Here is a 22,037-nt window from a genome sequence, read left to right as displayed (position 1 = left end):
ATAATGGTAAACAGAGAATACCTCGGGTGATTCGTGGCTGGTGTATCTGGAATGGTTTGTTGGCGCGTTGCTTGCTTTTTTCGCTTTATTTATTTTTTAATAGTTTTCAATAGTTGGTTTTGCTTCCTCGAGCTAGAAGCTTAAGGTGGAACAACTTAAACACAGCAATTGCCAAAACAAGACGTGTACCATTAAAATAAGTTTTGGGGGGAGGTTGTTTCCAGAACTGAAAGAACAGAAGTTTCCCTCGTTTTGGGTCAGCACCAACACAAATACCAGTACATTATGAAACTTTTCCATGCTCTATGGGTGTGCTGTAGACAAAACAGTCGATTTCTTACTGTATGCACACACCAGTTTTCCCCATACCTAATTATTTGCCAAAATTGAGCCTCTGTCTCCACATACTTGCATATTTGCAGTTCTCCTGCATAACAAGACCACAAGCTTATTATTAATGCCTTTCTTTTTTTTTTTTTCTTTTCATTCTTTCATAATTGAGGCTGTAGATCAGTTCCTTTAATACAGCTACACTGCGTTTTAGTATTGATTTATTCCCTCCCTCCCTTGATTTTAATGACAGGCTTCTTAAGAGTTTTCTTTTTTGTTTTCCTGGCTTAAAAATTGCAGCCGTATGATTTATAAACCAACACAGTAGATAATGAAGTACTATCTGGAATTCTCCAGCCCATAGGTTTCCTACTTACTCAATATTTTCAAATTTAAACCACGTTCAGAAACCAGTTCAAATGAAACAGGGCATTGCAGGGCCAGGAGGATGCTCGTTTTTAGCCAGCAGCTGCGGCGAGTCGTGTGTTTCCTTAGATAACACTGGCAAATGGGGAATCACAACCCCTGAACAAAACACAGCAAGCAGCTCGGGAGGAGGAATGCCGACCGACTGACACCCCTCGTGTGTTGTGTTGTTTCAGGGATGCTTCATGTTAGCTGCAATTTTGCTATTCATTAGGACTATCCAGTCCTTCGTGACTCTATAGATACATAAGTGCAAGTACCTAACTAAAGAGTGCTTGAATATTCGTTCGGACAAGTTGCAGTCAGTTTGCAATTGCTTGCTTGTGAATAAATTTTTTGTTTATATACAAAAATCACTTGTACAATACTCAGAAGAGAACACGTCCACTTTCAGAGATTCAGTAAAGTCACCAGAGAAAGTAAACTTAAAAAAAAAAAACTGTTTTAGTGTCCAGTGATCTGGCTGAAATACAGATAGGCTTTTCCAAAACTAATCAGACACCGGATTTAATCTCTGTTCCAAGTAGCACTGGAAACTAATTACTGCGTTTGATTGACAGTTTTGACATACATTAGGTAAAAGGTGGGAGGGAAAATGGGGGAGATGCTGTTGCTGGGCCCCCTACTGTGGCTGGAAGAGAAACTGTGGGATGCTGACATGAGATAATGGGAGCTGGAGGCACTGACCGGGGAGCAGCTGTAGAAACTGGGAGGGCAGGGAGCTGGGAGTGGGGCACAGAAACGACTTGGGGGGGCACAGAGGAGCTGTGGCATGATGATGTAGGTGGACAGGGTGCTTGTGATCCGATAGGAGCTGGGGTGTTGGTAAGGGAAAGTTTGAGGAATCGTAGAGAGAAAGGCGGAAAGCCTGTGTACACACAAAGAGCTTATTCCAGAGGTGCTCATTTAACATGGTGCTGCAGTTTCTTGGAGGTATTTTTACTTCTATATTTTTCTTTTCACCTTTATAACCAGTAGACATTATTTAGAAAGCATATGTACCCCTTACTTGTGATGAGATTTGAGTTTTATGTATTATTTGGTTGGTTTGCTGGCCTTAACAGGATGATGTGCACTGGTAAGGTAAGCCGAGTTTGCCTCAGGCTCTTCTTTCCCGAGTTCTTTGTCTTCTAGCATCTCTGTCACAACCACAACAGTAAACCACAGCTAGGGATATGAGTTGAGTACAAAGCAAATAAGAATGAGTGACTTTTAGCATGGGAAATAATCTTGTTATTGTAAAACATGTAGTGAAAGGAGAACTGTGTTCACACAGACTTTATTTCACGGCAGCGTCTTCTTTACACTGTACTGCTCGGACAGTTAGGATAAATTGATTTAAAATGAGGTTCACCAGTGTTTTGTGATTTGTCTTCTGGATTAGTAAGTATAGATTCCCTTAAAACTCTTCAGTGTACAGAATATCTTGTAGAAGAAGATTTAAAATGGCAAAAATGTTGCGGCTTGTTACAGCAGATCTTGAGGTTTTCATTTTGTGGTGAAAACAGCAATGCAAATATGTTAATATTAACAAATGTATCTAAATTCCCAATTTGTCAGAGCGCTAAGAGCTGGCTTTTGGCCTTCCATGTGTAATAAGACATATCAGAGTACCTGTTTGTGAAAGCGAGTAGTGGCATTCTGCTTCTACATCATTCTGTGGTTTAGATAAACGGGGATCATGATGGTTGTTATTCTGACTTCATGAGATAAAGGTAACGAAGGAGAGATGTCAGTAACTTAAAAAAGATTCTGAAGCTTAACAGCTTTATTCTCCACTTACAGAAATATTGAGAAATGTAACAAAAGCCAAGGTGTGAACAGATAAAGGAGATTTAAATAAGTCTGGCGCTCGTAACTAACTAAAAGATGTCTTGATATATATCTCTCTGATCATGTTTGACACATCTAGGTCATGTTCTCTGAAGACTATTATTAGAGATTTAACCTTGGGTAATTGCAAACTGTATTTTCTTCAGAGGAGGTTTTGATCAGGTAGGTGGGACAGCGAAAGTTTGTTTGTGTTCAGCTGCTTGTAGGAATTCAGGAGCCTAGTTAAAAGACCCGCTGGCAGCCGCCTGAGCCGTGTGACGAGGGGCAGCGCTCCTGTGCCGCAGCACGGAAGATTTGCCTGTGTATGTTTTGACAACTGTTGTAAAATTCCATTTATTTGGGAGCTGGGGATGTGCAAAAAATATCCTATTAAATTTTCAAGTAAGATGCACTTCAGGGGGAAAGGAATCAGGTTGTAAGTGTTTCACTCCTTACAGCTGGTAGGACTATTGAAGTGTGTTTGTGCATCTGAACTGTCTGCTGATACAGGGTGCAAATGCAGTAGTGTGGGAGCATCTAGGGGTTGCTTGTAATTTACTGTGTATTTTTTGTTTGTTTGTTTTCCAGTCTGCGGAGGTTGGATAGTTGTAAGTTGCTAGGGCGCCTAAGCATGGGACGAGTTTTCTTTGAAATACAGAATCTGAAGAAAAACGTGACATATCCATCAGCCTTGATTCTTGTCAGCTTCCAGTGATCTGGCGTTTGGTGTGGTGCACGGTGCTTGCTAAAGCACACCTATGGGGCAGCAGCTCCTTAGGCTGGCTTTGCCACTCAATAAGTCGGCTCTGCAGGGGCTGCCCTACAGCCGAGCAGTTCCCTGGGGGGGGGGGGGGGGGGAAAGCTGGAGTGAAGGAGATTAAGCCAAACCAGAAAAATCTTCAACAAACAACAACCAAACCAACCCCAAGCCGCCTTCATCCTCCTCACGAGCTGATGGGCACATGGACATCAGCAGTAACATCGTTGCTGAACAATGTCTAGACACGTGTCTTCGTCAAGAGAATGGAAGAAGCTCCTGGAGCATAGATGGAGGTAACAGGTTGGCTGAATTCATTGCTGCTCTTGCAGCATTTATTGGTTTGAGTCCCGCTGCTTATCAGCTGTAAGTGACCGTGGAGGAGGGGGGCGGGGAGCTGGAGCTGTGACTTCCTTGCTTCAGGTCAGACCCCAGCTTCCCGTTCCCTGTGCTGCATGCGAGAGGCAGAAAGACGTGCTGACAGCGCATCGTGGCAGGGAGGGTATCTAGATTAAAGCACTGGATGGTGATTCATCTTCAGCATAGCTGGCCTGCTTTTGGAGAACAGGTTACGTGTTAGAAAAGATATTTTTTACCCATAGAGAACAGGAACAAGCAACCTTCTAGTTTGGAATATATCCTTGAGGATATTTCCTTCCATAGTATTGTTGCATTTCATGGAAGAGACCAGTGCGGGTAGCACAGCTGCGTGGCTGTAGAAAGAGGTGGGGTCTGTGCTCCCTGGGGACAGCGACAGGACCCGAGGGAACAGCACGGAGCTGGGACAGGGGAGGGTCAGGCTGGGGGTTAGGGAAGGGGTCTGCACCCAGAGGGTGGCCGAGCACCGAACTGGCTCCTCAGTGGTCACAGCACTGAGCTGCTGGAGCTCAAGGAGCGTTTGGGCAGCGCTCTCAGACACATGGCCTGGTTTTGGGGTGGTCCTATGTGGAGTCAGGGGTTGGACTCGATGGTGCTTGTGGGTCCCTTCCAACTCGGGACATTCTGTGACTCTGTGGCACCTAGGCTTGCTCAGGGGGTTCAGAAGGACTCAGATGTCCAGAGGGTGAGGTATTGCTCGTCGTGGTGGGGGTGAAGATCTCTGCCATGGCTATGTGAAGAGCGAGCAATGCTCGTCTACCTGCAGGGATAGTCAATTCAAGCTACACGATTTTCATCTGCTGAAAATAAATGACAATTGAAATCCTTAGTATGGTCTGAATGTGGTTTGGGCAGGTGTGATCTGCTTTGGTAAAGGTGAAAAAAATGCCTCCCTTAACCTGCTCCTCTTACTCTGTTTCTCTTATTGACTTCTCTGCTTGCAAAGCACAGGCACAGTGCACCAGCCTTTCTTGCTTTGCTGTGTTACGGTGTTTGTAGCACTTTGTCCATGTTTGATTTTCTGCATTGCAGAACAAAGTTGAGTAGTTATTTTTTTAAGTAATGGCAACTAGACTTCAGAATAATAAGTATTTATTGTCCTTAAAAGCAACGGAAAGTGCACGAGTATTAGATAGCTAATGGCTTGGTCACGTACGTGATCCATATGAACCAGAGGTAAGGAAACCCTAGCATTTTACAGCTTAGGTGTGCCAAAGCAACCAGAACCAGAGGGAACTCCCCCTCTGCCTTGGCTGAGGAATCTCAACAAGCAGGCTGGCTGCTGCAGCTGGGGTGTGGGCCTGCGAGGCGTTGGGGCAGATGTAAGCAGCACGCTGTGCTGAGAAGGGTGGGCTCACCTTGGCCTTTGCTCCTGCTGCTCCTTTTGTTCTGCCTTCGGGGGAGGCAGGCGGCGTGCAGGGATGCCTGCATTGTTCTGCCTTATTTTTCGGCTGGCGTGGGGAGCAGTGAGAGCCTGTGACAGGTCAGGGAGCTGCACCAGCCACGGAGATGTGGCCAGGACCAGGGGCATCTGCAGCAGTTGTGCCTTGACTCATTCTGTACAAGTAACAGTGACTGTAGTTAGGTCGGCGTATTATTTAGTAACTTGTTTATATTTTCCCATTTTGCACATAACAGCATGCAGTTTTCTGAGAAAGGGCAAAATAAAAAGTATAAAGAGGAATTTAGTTTGTTTAGGAAGCTGTAGGTTGAAAGCTGTAAATATTTTTCTTATTGAAAGTTAATATTTGTCCTAGCATCAATATTTTGGAAATAATCTTGTATTTTGTTGACTTTACATAATCATCTGGCGAACATGAGCTGAGTGTGCTGGCAGTCCTTGGACGTCCTGATCGGGGTGTGCAGCCCTGTGCCATTTCCACCGATCTCAGTTTGGGGGCCCAGAGGCAGACGATGCTGAGCAGAAGAAGGGAGCGGTGGTGGAAGCGGGACAGGGTCCCGGCCAGCTCCCCTCCCCTCCCAGCACCCCGCTAGGAACCGCCGTAGGTCGAGCACGTAAATGGTGAAACTTCATTCTTACATGGGCCAGCGTAGCTCAGGAGCTTGTACGCAGCTCAGCCTCGAATGCTTTAAACAATGTTCAGGAACAAAACTTTCATATAGGTTTCATTCTTCTTGGTGTGAAACTTTTCCTCGCGAGCTGTGGTGCAAGGGAAAAGCCCTTCTGGAGGTGTGCAGGCATGTAGCTAGGGCATGTTTTTTCAGGCCTTTGAACTAGGTTAGGAATGTGTCTCAAGATGGAAGAATGAATAGTTATTTGGTGCTTTTAGCCTCCGGGCTCGAAGCCAGCGAGAGGAATGTTATTGTGTCTTCGGAGCCTGGTGCACGCCAGCCTGTGTTGAGCAGGGGCTGGCACGGCTCGGTGTCACCCGCGCCCGGCCACCCGGGGGTGTTTCTTTGGGTGGGAAGCTCTGGGAAACGGGGTGCATCTTTTCAGTGAGGGACTACCCCTCAGAGCAGAGGGATTGCCTGCAGGGAAAGGTACCGGCTTAGCAAAGCTCTCGGGTTGCCCCGATGCGATTCCCTGGGCGCGCATCCCCTTTTTTCCCTCCGCGCCGTGGAGTGCTTTTCCGGGAAGAGAATAAATATTTACATTTCTCTCAGATTCTGTTTTGACCCTGAGGTGGTGGTAGCACGTCCCTGGAGAGAAAGGCAAGCTGAGGCTGAGAAAGTAGGGTGGTTCGGGTTGGAATAACTTTTGGAATGTTTTCTGAAAAATAAACCTGGGTTTGGAACTAAATGTGCTTTAATATACCAATTTTAGCTAAACTAAGATGGACCTGTTCAGTCACTGTAACTATCGAATATTTAGGGAAATCAAAGCTACTGCTGTAGTGAGCATGATTGAAGAAGTATCCAGAATCGGGGTTTCAAATGTTAAAAACTCATTTTTGAGAACAGCAGCTGCTATGGTAGATACTCAGAGAACTTCGTTTTGATTTTAATAGACAGCTAGTGTGATTATGTGAGTAGTATATTCAGAGTTGAGTGAGATCAGCTGAAATTGAATAGATGGGGAAAAAAGATTTCTTTTCTGCAGTTGTTCAGTTTAAAACAACCAAAAAAACCCATTTACTAAATCTGAAGTTTGGGAGTCCATAATAACCTAGCCCATTCAGTTTCATCTACTAAATGTGGAATCAGCTTTAAAAACATAAACTGTAATTAAATGCAAGGTTTATTTTGTTAAGCAACTTCTTTATGTATCCAGGATGTTTTGTTAGTTTCTACTTGACTGATAACTAAGCACAGAGCATGCTATCAACGTTTCATCCTCGTTTTCATTCACGTACAGCTTGAGGAGTCATAAATACGAAATTTAACCAACGAGCAAATGGTGACTTGCATTGGCCGTTAATTTTTATTGATCGAGAATCTGCATAAATATACACTAATGGCATTGTCTAACTGGAGACTACACCAAATGCTAAATTAAAAGGTTGTATTGCAAATCAGCATGATTTACTGGTTATCGCCCTTTGAGAATGACCATTAAGAACATAAAAAAGATAAGTTTCCTCATTTGCTAATCTAAATTTGATTATTTTAATCACTTTAATTTGAATTAATCCACCGTGAAGTCAAGTGTCAGTACATATATGATAATTAAATATATTTGAACTGATATGATCAAGCAGAAATAGAGCGTAGCCACAGAAGAGACCTGGTTACAGGACCTCGCGTGATCTGAGGGAGGAGAGCAGACAGCACATGGCATGGTGAGAGGTCGTGATGGCGCGAGGAGAGGACAAACCACAAGGACAGAGAAATGGAGCTTCGGTGTGATGAAGGATAAGAGCGTAGAGGCGTTCCACGAAGTTATAGAAGGCAAAGTTGTGTAGGCAGGGGTACAGGGAAAGAGTGAACAAAAGGAGAAACTGGAATGGGGCTGGGAGCTCACATTTCAGTCAGTGTAATTGGGCTTTAATGGCTTGGATGAATCATAATCTCTTAGCTTGATAGGCTGTTATAAAATTTTAAACATAGGTATGAATGAAGTTACGCTGATTTCATTGTGTGCTTGCAGTAGTAGGAAGCGTTGACGTGCCAAGGATTGTTAGAGGAAAAAAAATGGTGTAAGATATTGGTAACATTTGTGTAAACATATTTTGGAGGAATGTTTGCACGATGATCCTTGTGCATGAGTGCTATGAAATATTTCTCATCTTGGTGGGAAAGGGGAGGAATCTGCAGCTGATATAAATTGCTGTAGCCCGCTTGTAGCTGAGGGGGCTGGGGCATCATATACCTCCTTTTAGGATGCGTCCCTTTAAACTTTTTTTCTTCTGTAAGCTGTTACTACACTGTTCTTGTTTGAATTTATAGCAAGTCTCCATTAATTTTAATTAGCTCTACTAATGAGTTAGTTCTAAAGTGCTACAAAATGATCTGTAATTCACTGTCTAATTTATCTCCTACCTTGGGTATTTCATCTTTTCCAAAAATTCTTCTGCAGATTGGTGCAGACATTTGATCTGTCTCGATTCAAGCTTGTTTACTTCTATGTTTGTTAGAGTAGCTCATCAGCTTTTATTCCTTTAGCAAATGTCTCTTGTGATGTTAATGGTGCCGTATGTATCTGGGTCACGTTTTAGCATTTGCATTTAGGCAGAGGAAACAGGTAAAGGAGAAGGACTTGTACAAAACACAGGAGTGCTGTATGGTGAGTGTTCAGAATAAACGAGACTGCAGAACACTGAATTGTAGCCTTTGCTTTACAGGACTCGAACGTGGTATGTCTGTATTTATGCTATGGAGAAAACACTTTTCCTTTATGGCCTGTTTTGGTCCAGGTAAAAAGATAGTAAGCTGTATATAAGAAAAGGCATCTTTCACCAGCAGTACTGCTGCTTTGAGCATCCATACTGGTGGAGCTGTCTGTGCTTGTCATCAGTTCAGACAAACCTTTCCTCCAAAACCAAAAGCCTCTCTGACGAATCAGGCTTTCTAGTTTAGATAAGGCCATGTGTACATGGAAATCGTTTTCAGGTGAAAGTGATAAGTACGTGTAATGGCTTTGGACAGCGGTTGTTCGGAGCTGCTGGGTTACTCCAGACGTCACATGAGAAACAGGCAGGGACCCTCTTCTGCCCCCAGACCCCAGTTCATTATAGGAGGCTTGGTAAGTCACTGACAGACACGAGGAAGCATCAGTCTCCCTGAAACATTCCCTGCTCAGATGAGCCTGGGGAAGAAAATTGTTGTTCATTCATTAAAAGTCTTTTGCGTGTTGTCCCCTGTGGTGTGATATAAAAGCTGAATGCACGTTGTCCAGCAGATGCGTGATTGCAAGAACAAAACTGGCTTTTAACTATGTGATGCGCTTCTAACACTATGATTCGTGTTGGGAAGCAAGCTCTGAAAGATAGCTCTGCCTTCCTGCCGCTCCACGGAGCGGTTCCAGATGTAGTTTGAGTACAGCTGGAGGATTAACATGCCTCAAGAACTACCAGAATCATCTCTAGCTTGACTTTTTTTTTTCATTCACCTCCGTTCTCTAGCTTTCTGTTTTAAGCCTTATTTATTAAGAAGTGTTATTGCATTCTGTTTGTTTTTTCAAACTACTGTGTCATTTATTTGGCAGGATAGGGGGAAGGTTAAAGTTCCTCCTTACCTCCTCCCCCTCTCTCCAGTGAAATTTTTGATTGTTCTCTTTAATGAGTCATTTTCTCTACAGCTGAAGTTAATTTAGTGGCTTATCCAAACAATGAATGTTTTCTGAGCAAGGAAGTGAGGGAACTTTAGTTCTTTCCCCTTTTCTTTATATAAAGGTGTGTCTTGGGTGTTTCCAAAACACATGCAAAAGCACACAGGCACAGGTTTCCTACAACTTTGCAGAAAGAAATTCTAATTTTGCTTTCATGATCTTGCCGTATTGTGTTTAAGTTATGTTCCTCCTCTTCACAGCCTCACGGAAATCCAGCAGTCCAGACAGATGAGTAGTTTTCCTCCACCTTAAGAGGCTCTGGCAGTGCAAGCATTTTGGCACCTCCTAGGCGATGTGCTTGCCTGTCAGTGACAGGATTCCCCCAAGTTCATTCTGCTTCAGCAACTGAAGGTCACACAGCACACTCTTTTCATTTGCCATCTGGCAGCTCATTATTAGCAATGGTATGGAAACCAGAAATAAGAAAAGCAGAACCAAGATGCTGAGCGTATTGTTTCAGAGGCACAGCACAGGCTGGGTTCGCGGGCGCTGTGCAGCGGCAGCTCCCTCGGAGGGGCATCCCGCCCTGCCAGCTGGAGGGGAGGCACTTTGCTCTCTGCTGGAGAGGCTGATCTCCACAGGGCTTCTTCCTCACCTCCACAGCTGCCTTCTGGATCCTTTTGCTGTTGGAATAGCACTGCCTTAGAAAAAATGGGCTCGTTTTGGTTTCTTGGTACTGCTAGCATGTTTTAACGTCAGGTTGTGCTTTGCGCCGTTACCCTGAGGGTGGCAGGAGGAGATGGCTTGGCTCATGTGTGTGCACACTATGGAGGAATTCTGTCCTTCAAGGGTTTGGGAGCAAAACTGCCATCCACTTCAGTGGAGTGGCACGTCCTCACTGCTACAGAGAGAGCAGATAGGGCTTGCTGTGCCGCAGTGCTGCTCATGTCCACATATGCTCTTTTCCATGGGTTCCTTATCAGCGTTTCAAAGTTGATAGCGGATGTGATTGAACTCCTATTTTCTCTGGTTCTTACTTCCCTACTGACATGTATGTGAGTGTTAGAGTGAGGGTTGTATGCTCAGTGCTGCTGAAGCCAATCTGCTCAAGAGCATTGTTTTCTGGAGAAAAAAGGGTCATCAAAGATTGGAAATGAAAATCACTTGTGAAATATTTCTGACATGTATGTCATGGATTTGTAAAATCTGTTTCATACGTCTGTTTGTTGAACGTGGGGTGTTCTGATTTGGCTGAATAGCACCAAGTTATTGTGTGTCAGTGTCCTCACACAAGGCTTTGATTAAGCAAGAAGAAATGCTGTGATTTTAAAGGCTGGCCTATGTACATGCTTGCACAGAGAAACAAGAAGTGTGAATTAGAAGAAGTTAGCGTTTTTATGTAAGTGTTTCAATACCATGCATAATAGTGGCTGGTCTGGACAAAAAGAAAGCCGTAAAATAAAGCAAAATATTCATTTTGACCTTTGGGGAAGACACAAAGACATTCCATAGCAGATGAGTTTTTTTTTTCTTTTTTTTTTTCTTTTTTTACAGCAGGGTATAATTTTAACCAGGGTAGGTTCAGTGACTTTGTTTACTTATGTGGGCTGCAGGTATGAGCAGCTATTCAAGGTTCAGTCATCAGCTCAAGTTCCATGTGGCTAAACCAGAAACCCCCAGCCCCCTGTAAGTCCTTTGTGTTTTTGATCACAGCATATGACATTATATTCCTGTGCTGAATCAGGCCGCTGATGTGAACATGCTGTCATTGATTCGGACCTCCTTCTCCAGCTGTATATCTCAATTCTGTGGACTGTAAAATTTTAGAGCTGGCTTTTTCTTGCTAGTTTCCCAGTTCAGCTTTTGTCCAGAGTTCCGTCATTTGAAGTCAGTACTTTCTGCTTTCCTTTTTTCAGCTCTGGCTTGTTTAGTTTTTCCCCATCTAATCCACACATCGACTGTGTGTGGCTGGAAATACAATTTTCCTAGGTTGTTAGGTCAACTATATTTGTTCTCCTTTTACAACCTTATGATAGCTTTTGCTTTCTCCACTCTGCCAAAAATAAATGCCTTGTATGCTTGTGGAGCCTTGATAAAACCCCTCCTTTGTCCAGATGGCAGACAAGAGGTCACATTCCCTACCCTGTTCCAAACTTGGTTGTTTTCCACTTCATTTCTACCTTTGTCCCCCAGTGCCTCTGATCTCCATTGTTTGGAGGAGCCTCCTTCTCTTGAGTGCTGCTTCCTTTTTGATTTTTTTTTTTGTTAGATACCATGTTAGGAGGAAGAAGGGGTTATTGGAGCTTCAGCACAGGCTTCAAGTAGGTATGAAACCATGACTGTCATCTCCTTGCAACATTTTCATTTGGTTTTCAGAGTGCTGATTTCATCTGTGCAGGATGATAGGAGGGTCCTGAGGCATTATACTGGTGGTGTGAAGCAGAAGGGACGAGGTCTCTTCCTGCTTTAGGGTGAGGGAAAATTTTTCAGTCTAATATGTGGAAGTGAGCCTTATGCACAAAATTGATTTTTTTGTTTGTTTGTTTTGTTTTGTTTTTCTGGTTTTCATAGTGTATTTTTTTTCATGTTGTTTTGTTTTGTTTTGCTTTGTTTTGTTTTCTCTTGAGTTAGCTATCCTGAAAGGCGCTCTCTCTGTTTTCCCTGGGCTTGCTGGAAGCATACAGTCTCTTGCTGCTTGGGAAATGTGTCGCACAAAACTTTTTGTAACACTTAGCTGGTAGAAAAATACAATGAGGTTTGTTCTATAAACATGTCATTATCAACAAAATGTGAGCTGGTTGTTTATGGTGCCCAATGCAGGACTTTGACATACAGAGAAGGGATGAGTAATTCACTTTGCCATGAAGCCCTAAAAGGTGGTTCTTTACACCACAAGGCATATTCTAGATTGTGTTTCTAAGATCTACATGCAAATGTTTTAGTTTAGGCTTTTTACCATTTTATTACTTGTTTGAAAGTTAAGAACAGATGTGTGTTTCCTTGTTTTTGTAACGTGGATGAAATACTAATAACTCAAGGCATTCTTTCAAGCAGGGAAATAAAGATTTTTCCTTGTGTTTGAGGCCTAGGAAGCTAGACAGAGGAGGGGAGAAAAATAATGAACTTCAAAGAAAAACTGTAGGGATCTTTTCAGGAAATGCCAAGTAAGGAGTAAGTCCCTAAGACCAAAAGTGAGTTAATGAAATTTTTTACTTCAAAAGAAGAAGCCTTGAGATTTGTGGGTGGTGTAACTGATGGGTGGTGCGGTGACCTCTGCAGCAGGCCGCGTTTGGAGGCAGCACCCACGTCATCCAAGGCCTCTGGCCATGAAGGAGTTAATGGAGGCTCTGCCTCTGTAACCCATCACTTATCTTTTGACCATCCAAATGTTACCTGGTGTTTGGTAATAGTGAAGAGGTGTTTCTAAAGCTTTACTCTGTGCAGGACGATAGTCACCTGAGGCAGGAGAATGAAAATGCCCAAGCCCAGCCTGCAGCGCTCAGCCTTTTGGAGTGGTGTGAGCTGTGCTGGTGTGCTAAGCACAGTTAAAGATAAGAGTCCTCACCGTTTGGATGGAAGTCCTCTGATGTGGACACAGGCAGGAGGCTGGGTGGTTGCACCACTGCAGCTGTACGTTCATTAATCGATGAGAAATAGCCCAGCTGCGTCCCTTGGCAAGTCACACTGTAGCTCGCGACACGTTGACAAATATTACGCTGTTATTTCCCTGTGCTCCGATGTATCTGCTTGTCTTTTTTCTCTCTCCCTATAGGTCTGCTGAGGCAGGGCCTGTCATTTTATTCTGTTTGCTCAGCAGCCAGCAAAGCGAGGCCTTCACCTGCGGCTGAGGCTGCCGCGCGCTTGCAGTGCAAGCAATACAGATAGCCACTATCACGGGTTATTGCACCCGCTCCGGTGCCACGCTGGGTCTGGTCCAAGCCTGCAACTTGCTGCCGAGATTCAAAGTCTTCATAAGGCTTAGATTGATGAGCCTCACCGTGCTTATAAACCTCGAGTGAAGCTGTCAGGCCTTCTCCCTCTTCTCCGTCCCGGTAGCTGTTTCTGCCGAAACATGCCCAGAAGTGCTGGCTGTAGGATTTTTTCAAGCCTGCATCATAAAGGTTATAACCAGGAATACGATGGATGTACCAGCTTCCTTTCCTGTGTTAACTTTGAATCACACGTGTAATTTCTGTCATTACCTTGTAATCTGTCTTGCTGTCTCTACTTGCTGATTGGAATTTAAGAATAACAGAGAGCTTTTTAAGAAGCCCATCTTTCATTATTCTGTAAGAACTGGATCTTTTGTAACATCAAGTGATACTTGCTTAAAAAGCCAATGACAGATGATCTGCCTCTTTTTTTTTTTCTTTTTCTTTTTTTCTTTTTCATCCTCTGCAATGGTTGCAGGGGTGTGCAACGTGCTTTGTGTGCCGTGTGAGCTGCGGACTTGGCTTCTCGGTGCAGTGGAGCAGACAGACGTGGTCACTGCCCTGAAAACTACCTGAAACTTAAGCATTTTGAAGAGGGAGGAAGAGCTCCCAACTCTTTCTGACCCGGGTCATTTAACTTTGAATCCTCAGTGATTTCAGCAATGATGAAACTGGATAGCCTGGGAGGCTCTTCTTTTGAGGGCACCTGAGAGAACACCAGGCCAGGCAACTGACGCAGACAAGTGAAAGGTATCAAAATGCACAGCATGATCACTTGAGCAGTGCAAGAGGGAGAGCTGAATTTAACAAATAGACCTGCTAATAAGGAGACTTCAAAGAGAGCACGCCCTTCCCTTCCACAGCTGTGCTTTGCCACGGAGAAGAGGCAGGGAGTTTTCCGGTGGAAGTTTGCTTCATATCTTTGCCTTGGGGAAGAAGTTCAGAAAGCTCTGAAATTAACTTAGAATTTTAGAGAGGTGAAAGGAAGGGAGAAGATAATTATGAATTTTGATGCCAAACCCATCATTCTTTAACAAGTTTTGTTTTTTTTTTTTATTCCATCTTGCACTTCAGGGGATAAAAAGGTGTGGGTTCCTCTCCCTCCCCTCCTCCCCACCAAGTTTTCCTTTACTTTATTCTTTCTCAGTGTGAGTTTGTACTTGCTTTTTTACCTACTGCCATCTAAAGATCTCCCCCTGTGTTTATTGCTGGAAGCTGTTTGCTTAGCTTTATCAAAGCACAGATAGACGCTTGGGATATCTTTTTGGACGAAACGTTCACAGTCCTTCCATAACTGAAGTCCTTTCCATAAGGTAGGGTATAGCATTTGATTCTGTTTATTTTTGAGTTTTTTTCCACTCGCATATGAAGCCGTAAACTGTAAAGGGAACTTGATATACTTGTACTGTATTTGCAATTTAGATTGCAGAGTGTTTTGGAGTGCACATGTTTGGCTGCCAGTGAAACCACTGGCTGTGAGTCAGAAGGCATCGAACGCTGTTTTCTAAAGTGTCCTTAAGGGTGAGGTCACGTAAAGGATGGAAAAATGTTTCAGAGTGTTCTGGGAAGCGGGAGAAGGGTATTTTGGATCTTGTGAGCAGGTGACCTGGGGGGGCTGCAGGGCTGAAAAGCCATTTCAGGTGAACTAACAGGGAACCTGGGGGCAGGGGGGGGCAATTTGAGGGTGGGAATTAGCAGAGACTTAGCAAGGCACAAACGGAACCGCAGCTGAAGTGAAAGAAAAAGGGAAGCTGCACAGAAACTAAGTTCTTGGAAAAACAGAATAACCTTTCAACTTCTCTTGTGATTTAGAAATAGTCAGATATTTACTTCGGGATGTGTGGATTTTTCTGTAGAGGCTTTAGGTGTGGTGTCCAGCACCCCAGGTCACGAAGTGCAGTGCCACAGGCGCCGTGGGGCACAGGGGAGCTGCTGGTGGCCCGGCTTGTTCACAGCTGGGCCTCCCTGTCCATTCCCTGCTCGGCGTGGTGGGAGGCTGAGGCAGCTTGGTGGAGAGGCAGGACACAAACCTCTTTGTAGGGTGCTGCTACCTACTCAGCTGCTTCGGGCCCGGAGCTGGCAGCGTGTTGCTGACAAACCTGAAGAAAACAGCCCTGTGGACTGCGAGCGCTGGGGCTGCTGCTCACAGGCAGGAGCCACGGGACGGGAATTCGGGAAATGGGGCAAAGTTCAGCGCTCGCCTCCAGCTCGCGGGTGCGCACTCGGCCGCGCCAGCTGCCGGCCAGCTGCTTGCTCGCCGCTTCCCAGAGCCGCATCACCGCTTTTCCTCCTCAACTTCTCTTATTAAAGTGCGTGCTGCTAACATGTTAAGTTGTTATTATTTTTAAAACGTCGGGCCATGCTAAACCTGGCAGCCAGGACAGCTTCTCTTTTGCTGGAGAGGTCAGAGGGAGTTTCAAGCAAGCAGGAGGGATCGGCAGCGCAAGGAAAACCTGTTCTGGGGACACGCAGGGGATTGCACGCCCTGGAGTCAGCACGGACAGGAGCGAGCGTGGCGCTTGCAAGCACTGAATTAACTTTTCTTCTTGGAAAAGTGCATGTGCAATATTTCCTTTAATTATCACTGGCAATACGCATACTGTTTCTTTTGCAACTTGACATTGTGTTTTGTACTTTAATTCTGTTTTCCTCAGGCCTTTTAATTAGTGCTGAAATTCTTATCCCTTGCTACAAAATGCCACTTCCTTAGACCATCAAACCTGTATTAGTTTTGTGTGAATCATTCAGATTATTTCAGTAGAGCAAGCGACAAGGTTATCTGTAGTAGGAACCTGTAGTGCTCCACCTCTGTGAGCGTAATTTGTGCTGGGATCACTGCCGCTCTCATGTGCAGGCCAAGTTACACGTGACTGACAGAATGCTACAGTTTGGTCTTGCTGAAAAAATCTCGGATGAAACTGTTTACTCTTCTTCACTGTGTCCATTATCCTTGTGGTCAAGCATGAACAATTCATAAAAGACGTAGGATAATAGATAATCATCTTAGATTCACTAACCTGTCATCATCATGTGCCTCACCTCCCTTAATAGCTTAATGCCTTAACAGATGAAAGTCCTAGTAGAGGGAACCTCAAATTAATAATTCATTCAAATGGAACAAGACAGATATAAATGAACACATGTAAACGGTGCTAGTCAACTGAGGGTGACTGCATCTTCCCTTCGGTGCGTCAGTCTGGGGTGTGAGGCGAGGCTGAGCGCTAAGAAGTGACCCCTGCAGCCACGGGCAGTGCTCAGCTCGGACATCCCTGGGGCAGTCCTGCAGCACCTTGGAAATGAAAGTGAATGTTTCTTCACTGCTGTGGATAGATATAAAAAGACAAATATCGAGGTTGTAAGTGCATCTTTCAGGCATTGTCTTCATTTCATGTGTCAGCTCTTCTGTTTCCTTTTAGAAAGTACCACATGTTTTACAGGGAGCCTTTTCCAATCTAATGTGTTTTTAAATAGCAAATGCAGATTAAAGAAACCAGAAGATTTGATCTGGGACATAGAGCAGAGAAGTTGAGAGAGGAGAGGGATGAGTTACAGTGTTAGAGATACGGTCATTGCCTGTCCTAAGGAGATTATAAATGATGTTACTCATTGCCTCTGACTTATGTGGGGCCAAGTGCTTTTTTGTGGAGGATTGAGTATACGTGCCAAGGTAAATGTGATAGTAATAGTCCTTTTCTGTTTCACTGAGTTAAACAAACTTGGAATGCCCGAGTAAGGTACTTACAACTCAAAACCTGATTTAGCACATGCTAATATCTCAAGTGTGTGTATTCTGGCAGCTTACTCGCTAACAAGTTGTTGCACACGCAGGTTTCAAAATGTTGTGAAAACAGATTCTGCGTACAAAGGCTGTAAGGAAAGTAAAACAGAGATAAGTACGGTTTCAGAGCAGCAGACTTGTTACTTAGGACACTTCACAAGGAAAGGACAGCAGATGTAACATTGAGTGGAAAGTTGTCTTTAGGTTATGAAATTGTATCTTTCTGATGTCTTGTGGGATTGAAGTAGGCAGAACATCTGGAGCTGGACAAGGGAGGAAATAATTTTTAGGATGAAAGGAAGAACGTTTGAGAATGGCTTCATTTTAATGAACTATTTGCATCTTTGTTTAAAAGTGTAAACAGACTGTCCTGAGTGAAAGAAAATATTTAAATCATAAGGAAAGGAGAAGATAAAAATCTATATAAGTAAGAAAGGTGTTTATTTTTTTTCTTTCAAGAGAAATTTATTCTTTTAATAATGTGAAAATCTGTTTTTACTTGAATGTTGAGGCAAACACCATTCCCTGTGTAGAATCAGAAAGTCAGCACGTTACGTGAGGGAATGGTGATGCATGATAATTACGAGCCAAATTGCTCTCTCCTGATAGTCCCCAGAGGAATTTGGAGCTGCTGGTTGTGTGGTCAAGACTGAGAGGCCGCAACACGTAGCGCCATGCAGCTTAATGCTTCCAGCTATTTTCCCTTCACTGCAACAACACTAATGTCTACTTGGTAACATTTCTTACTACACAAATCCTTCCTTTAATTTATTTATTTTTTCTTTCCTGAACTTCTTGATGCCTCCCACATTTGCTAGTGTTTAATTTGCTGTCTGGTCTGAAATCTTGCACTCGTTCTGTGGGCTGGTTTGCCATTTTCACCTGCTTGGGAGCCTGGGGGCCAGCTCCTGCTCCTTCAGAGAAGCCCTCTGGCAGAGGAGGAGATGAAACGTGCCTCCTGCTTCAGCTTCCAGCAGAGTAGCACTGCAAAGAGATCTCTCTTGTTCGGTGGCAGTAGGTAACTGATAACAAAGTCACTTAATAATTTTCTTTCCATTTAGGAATGGAAGTGCTTTTTATTTTGTTTTTAGCATCCAGCTATTTGGGGACAGATGTGCGGAGGGGATGCCAGTGGTGTGTCCAGCAGAGCAGTGGGTGCCTGGCTGAGAAAAGCAGGGAAGGAAAAGCGACCTCTGCCTCGGGGTGCCCATGGCCGCGTTCTGCCCTGGGGGCTAGGAGGGGGTGTGCTGTCTGTCCTGTTTGCTGAGTGGGTTCAAAAAGTTCTCTGCATGGCTTTGCCACTATGATACCATAGTGCAGCGTGCTTCTGACTGGCTGGCTTGTAGGGAAACAGAAAGAAGCAAAAAAAAAAAAAAAAAAAGACTTCTATTTAAGAGACAGCATGCAGAATCATGAGGTTAGTGGAGTTCTTGGGGGGGGGGGGGAGGGGAGAATGCCTTTTTCCATTAAATAGGATAGATCTTCATTGTTATGTGCAATGGATACACTTTTTTTTTTTAAGATGAAAAGCACAAAAGGAATGTGGTACTTATATTTGGTTGGAAGCAGACTCCCAGCAAGTTACTACTGCTTTGCTCGCATTGAGAGTGCACGCTTAGCTGCCGTGTTACCTAAATCTACTACCAGCTATGGCTGAGAACAGTAGCTTTCAGAGTCTGATGAAACTCTCAGTTTCAAAATTAGCGTTGTTTTTTTTTTTTTTCTGTCTTTTTTTTTTTTTTTTTTTTGATTTCCAGTGTTGTACTTATGCGACGTGATGTTTGTGTGCTGTCTTTTAGGGGACGGCTCCTGGCAGTGCTGTGCGTGATAGATGACAGTTCCTATGGTGGTACGACAGCTAGTGCTCAGGAGGCAGCCGAGCCAAAATACTTGTTTTCTTAAGGTCTTGCATTAATCACAGATGTTCTTAAGGCTTTTGTTTACCATTGTTGGTCAATTATTCTTCTGTGATAAGCTGTCGCAACCCTCTAATTTGAATAAGTTTTTGTTTCATTTCTGTCCGTATTGTGGTGATTCAGTTTTGTTCTAATACAGAATTCTTTAGCAGAAAAAAACTAAAATTCAAGCTTCACTATGATAGTAAATTTTTTTCCCTCTAATGTTATTTGGATTTTCCTTTAACTTTTTAAAAGGTAGTTTTGAAGACTGTCTTCACAGTCATTTCTCATTGCAAAGTAGGAGTGAGGACTGATGGTTGATGGATCTGAAAGTGCCCTAGGGACCTTGCTTTCTGGTCATTGTGCCAGAGCGTTACCAGAGTTAGTGTTGCAGGAGATCTGATTTCCTCCATAGCAATGATCAAGTAGCTGCCTCCATGAACTGTCTGAAATGCTGTGAACAATCCATTACAGTCTGGTATATTATTTATATGTAAATGCAGGGAATGGTCCGTTGGTATTATGGATACATGTAACAGCTAAACTTCAAACAGATAAGAAGAAAGAAGTGAATTGGACTTGAGAAGTCAAATCCAAGGAAAAGTCAAGTAGGAAATAAAAGACAAAAAAGATATTAACCCCCCTCCACTGAGTTACAAATACCGAAGTTTCAATTAATTTTTTCAATACATTTAAAAATATTTGGTGCACTTCTTTGTTCCAAATACTACCGACTCACATCATGCAGTAAGACCCAAAGTGTGTCGTGTCCAAAGACAGTGCCACCTGTTGAGTGATCAGCAGTGCCTGCTGGCACATCCCAGCCCACACAAGGCATGCTGAGCTCCTGGGGATTGCTCAGTCTGTTTTCCAAGTTCAGTTGAAGGCATTGGGATTGGGCAAGTTGTTTGTGAAACTCGGGCAGAATCAGTCCTCTGACTTTGAGGACTGTAAGGGAATGTTTGCCTGTTAAGGGAGAAATGAATGGAAGTGCACTGAAAAACACGTTACCCTATACTTCTATTTTTTTCTTCAAGCACCACCACTTTCACAGGTGGGAGGGCTAGCTGTAGACTAAACAAGGGCTGGTATTAATGCCAATAAACAGAGCTGCAGAGAATGTCCAAAAAATCCCTTTAAGATCAAAATTCAGGTCTTTAATGTCTCAAAAGCCCTTTGGGTACTCTTCCCAAATCTAATCAGGTGATAGGAAAAGAGATTGTTTGCTATCCTCATCCATCAGTCATGGAGGTGTGGTCATTCTTTTTTATTTTCTTTAGTTTTAGAACATTCTAAAATTTTGCCTATGATTTCTGCCCTGCTTAATAAATCTTCTGTCTTTAGTAATCTTCCCACAATGATAGAAGTAGCTGTAGTGGTCTTGACTGATCTCAGTTGCCTTCCCTGTGGCTTCCAGACATTACTCAACTCAGCAGCCCGATTTGTTAACTTGTACCAGCCTCAGAATAATTCCAGTTCTGATGAAAACCAACATTACTGTTCCTGACGGGTAGGCAGATGCTTCGTCAGTGCTGAGGAATTCCAGAAGGCCGTCGTTGTAACTGAGTGGGCAGGAACGTGGTAGAGGAACGTCAGCATAGGTAAACACAAGTCTTCAAGCAGAAGTTTTTTTCCAGTAAGCAAAAAATGTGTCTAAACCATGCCTGTGTGACGCTGACCTCAGACCTGAGGGTTGTAACTTGTTAGAGGCCTTGTCGTTGTCACTCACAGCTCCCCTCTGTCCTTGTTGCAAGCGTGGAGCAGCAGCAGCCGGAAAACCACAGGCAGTGCTTTTTGGCATCATAAGAGAAAGGTACTGAGAATCAGAAAAAGGCATCATTTTGCCAATGTTTAAAACATTGGTGTGCCCGCATGTTGAGCACTGGGCGCAGCTTTGGTGTCTGCATCTTAAGACAGATGTAGTTTAGGGAAGGTACAGAGAAAGGCAACTCAAGGTCAAAGGGATGGTACCGCTGCCCTGCGTGCAGCAGCACTTCTTGTCTTTTGCAAGGCTCCAGTTAGGAGAGGAGAAGCCGAGAGGGGCAAGGTGATAAAGATTTACAAAATCCTGAAGGTGGTGGGTAAGGTGAATGCAGAACTTGACAGAAATCCTGCAGTACCAGAATTACAGGACACTTGATGAAACTGGTTGGGAATCAGTTTAAAACAGATTAAAGAAAGTATTTGTTTACACAGCAGCTAGTGAATTTATGCAGCTTGCAGCCAGAGGATGTTTTGAAAACAGGCAGTCAGAGCAGGTTCAAGACAGGGTCAGGAGAAGTCCTGGTCAGCAGGTAGTGGTTGCACAGACCATGGTTTATAGATTCTCTCGAAACAGCACCTTCTGCTGCCCTGCTGGAGACGCCTTCTGGACAAGGGGAGCTGTGGGTCTGACCCAGCTGGGCACTTTGTACACTGGGCTCTACAGCTCTGTGGTGTCTTTCTGTCACTCGCTCAAAATTATATTCTCGTTTGTAGCAGGGTTAGGTGGAGACATGAAGGCTCCTCTCTGTTTTTTTCATGTTCAGTAAGCTGTACCTCCCAGGGAGACTTTTGATCTACTTATTCAAATTTATCAGTATTGCAAGCTGACATGATTATTGCTTCATAGGAAACTGGAAAAAATTTCCTTCTTTCTAGCCAGGAAAAAAAGACTGGGAAGTCCATCTGGGAATGTGATTCATCTGGGTCACACTCATCATTTTCCTTTCGGATTGCAAGGAGAGGTTCAGGACAGTGCTCAGCTAGAAGTGATAAGATTTTATTTAGATATAGCTCCCTTTAGTGTTTGTGGTGGGGAGCAGGTACACTGTTGTTTATGCAACAAGACTCCAAACACCTTCTATCACTTGATCAGCACGACATACTCCTTGGTGTTTGGTTATGTCCTGCTGCACTTTGAGAAGTGTGAGTTCTTCAGCCTCTGCCTAAGTTGCCAGTGCTGCGTATTGATGCAAGTACTTGGGTGGACCTTGCTCCTGAGGGGGAGTAAAACCTCAGTTAAAAGAAATTGAATCTTAATCTGAAGAATGTGAGTAGCTCTTTTGTTAGAGTCTGA

At 43.8% G+C, this 22,037-nt stretch overlaps 1 protein-coding gene across 3 annotated transcripts in view; it reads left to right on the top strand.

The window, feature by feature from the left end:
• IRS1 (insulin receptor substrate 1) overlaps positions 1-22,037 on the top strand; it is a 51,409-nt gene that overhangs the window by 8,588 nt on the left and 20,784 nt on the right. Inside the window, exon 2 of one of the 3 annotated variants that reach the window (XR_011811260.1) lies at positions 13,144-14,053. The exons of the other annotated variants lie outside the window; for them this stretch is intronic. The gene's annotated coding sequence lies outside the window, so the exon portion shown is untranslated. The remainder of the gene's footprint in view (positions 1-13,143; positions 14,054-22,037) is intronic. 3 annotated transcript variants of the gene reach the window in all.

Source organism: Anas platyrhynchos, chromosome 9 (genome assembly GCF_047663525.1).
Source record: "Anas platyrhynchos isolate ZD024472 breed Pekin duck chromosome 9, IASCAAS_PekinDuck_T2T, whole genome shotgun sequence".
Taxonomy (NCBI): domain Eukaryota; kingdom Metazoa; phylum Chordata; class Aves; order Anseriformes; family Anatidae; genus Anas; species Anas platyrhynchos.
This window is presented reverse-complemented; position numbering and strand designations above follow the sequence as displayed.